Raw genomic sequence first — 2,766 nt, forward strand, 5'->3', positions numbered from 1 at the left:
TAATATCCAAAAAATTCATTGGTGGTTTTAAAATAAGAACAATAACACCAATTGCTAAAGCTGAATAATTATTCCACTCCCAGCAGCACGTTCTGCATTCCACCGGCATCTTCAGGCTCCAAAGCAACCTGTTTTACAGCCTGTGGATCTAGAACCAAGGCCCTCGGCCCCAACCTGAGAGAGGTTTCCTTTGTCTCTGACAATGATCTGCATATACCTAACTACCTGGAAAAGCGCTTCTACTCAAGATACACTGGTTCCCCCTTGAGCCTTTGTTTCGCTTTCTGAGGTTTCATTTACCCACAGTCAACCATGGTGTGAAAATATTAAATGGAAAATTCCATAAATAAACAATTCATACATTTTACATTGTGCATGGTTCTGAGTAGCGTAATGAAATCTGGCGCCATCCCACCCAGGAGGTGAATCCTCCCTGTGTCCAGCACATCCACACCCGTCACTTAGCAGCCGTCTCTGTTATCAGAGCCACTATCGTGGTATCTCATTGCTTGTGCTCAAGTAGCTCTTATTTTACTTAATAATGGCCCCAAAGCAGAAGAGTGGTGATGCTGGCAATTTGGATATTCTCTTATCATGCCTAATTCATAAAGTAAACTTGATCGTAAGTATATATGTATAGGGAAAAAAACCGATAGACACAGTGTTTGGTATTCTCCATGGTTTCAGGCAACCACTTGGTCTTGAAATGTACACCCCTCCCCCATAAGGGGGATGACTGTAGCATCGCATATTGGGGGCGGGGCATCGAACACAGCATCCTGCAATTTATCTTCCTTTCATCCTCCCATCCCTCCTTGCACAGCCCCTTAGAACAAAAGTCATCATTTGCCCCGATTTATCAGTTTAACACTGGCCATCTCCTATCTCACATGTGGTGGGCATTATGGCACAACAAGCAGTCAAAGCCCTTTAATATTTATGTAAAAACCTAGCTTCCCCCAAACTATCTGAATTATTTACCCTGAGTAAGTGCACATTAAGTCACAGGCTAATGGGTGGCGCACTTTTTTATATGGACTCCTATCCCAATAAAGCATTATGACTGTCTGGTAGTGGTGAGTCCTGAGGGTGAATGAGCCTGTCCATTCTCAGTAGGAGCCAAGCTTTCCTGGGTTATGTCATAAAGAAAAATAGGAAAGAGAACCCAAAGCAAAAGCTACAAGAATATTCTGCACACATTTCTTTCCCAGGGCACACACGTCACCCAAAGGATGGCACAGAGCACAAACACCATTTTGACGCTGAAACCAAGTGTACTTGCCTCGAGATAACTCCACCAACTTCTCTTTATATGTTTCAACTTCCTTTTGCTTGGCTGTACATAAATTATTCTGTGGGGTTTTAATTCCTACAAAAGAGAATATAATCCAACCTTCTGCTATAAACGCAGCTACAGTTTCATTCATGTGCCAGGCAGCAAGGATAGAAATCAAACAGTTGCCTGCCCCGCCACCCCCCCCATGAATTAATCTATATGCCCCAGTTTCCTAACACTAAGCCCACCTCAGACAACAGACTGGGATTTAACTCTTCCCTGTCAAGTCTTCATCGTAAGCAGTCAGATTGCATTCTTCTTCTTACTTCTCACCCCATTACTCACAAAGAACATCTTTTCCCATGAAACCTGAGCTAACATACTTGGCAACCAATGCTGGTGTTAGCAGTAAAAAGTCAGGTCTCGCCTTCAGAACATTAGCATACAAAATGTGTCTACAGCAGGGGAAAAAAATCCGTCAATTGCAGGAGCTGTACTCCATTGTCTTAAACGTTGCTGTCCTCAGTCAGAATGCTCCCCAACCCCGACCTGGAGAGAATGCAGGTTCAGACCATGGTACCCTTTGGGAGCGACTGTGGGCCCTGGATAGGAAGGAAAATGCCAAAACTACATTCCAATTAGTTGCCACGGAAATGGGGGGAGGGTGTCTTTTAGACAAGTCAAGATAAATGAGGGAAAACAGTTAATGATGGTACACTTTGCAAGAACTGTTAATTTCAGTAAACCTGACTCAGGAAAGGATAAATCCCAACACTAACCCTCACTGTGATATTATGAAGAAAACTAGGTGAAGGAATCCAAACTAAAGGGAAATAGAAGTCATTGTACAATATCCTGAATTTATTGCATCCCACCCAGCGGTCAGTTAGGCAGGCAAATGAACAGCTGAAAGGCTCCACTGAACCATAATCCCCAATCGTTATACTTAAATGGCTCCTCTCAATATAAAGGAGGCTCTTCAATAACCATAGATCTGATTTCTGTTAATTTTATGTAACTCTTAACAGAATCGTTAACATTCGTGGAACCCACTCCACATGCAGCCCCTCCCTCCCCTACTCCCCTCATTTCTCCTATGAGCGTTTCTCTTGAAAATTTAATTATTACCAGTGGAATTCCTGCACTAACTAAAGGCTTTTGCAATCAAATCAATAGTTGATGAAAGAGTGGTCCAAAAAAGCCATGTTAAATGCATCCTCCTGCTTCCTTTTCCACGTCATCTGTGTGGCTCCTCTCCTGATGTTACAACTGGAAACCCTCAAAATAACATCACTTTCAGGGACTTAAAATGTTTACGTGTTATCCAGAGGTGGCTATTATATATTTATAAGGGCTCCCCTATACGCCTCTTCTGTATTTATTAAGTGCTCTAAGGATCTGTTTGGCTTATACCAACGACCACAGACTGATCTGAGAAATCAAGGAGGAAATACTCAAGTGCGATCTGGGCAGAAAGAGAAATGTTCGTC

The sequence above is a fragment of the Mesoplodon bidens genome, assembly GCF_964165515.1.
Source record: "Mesoplodon bidens genome assembly, chromosome: 12".
Taxonomy (NCBI): Eukaryota; Metazoa; Chordata; class Mammalia; order Artiodactyla; family Ziphiidae; genus Mesoplodon; species Mesoplodon bidens.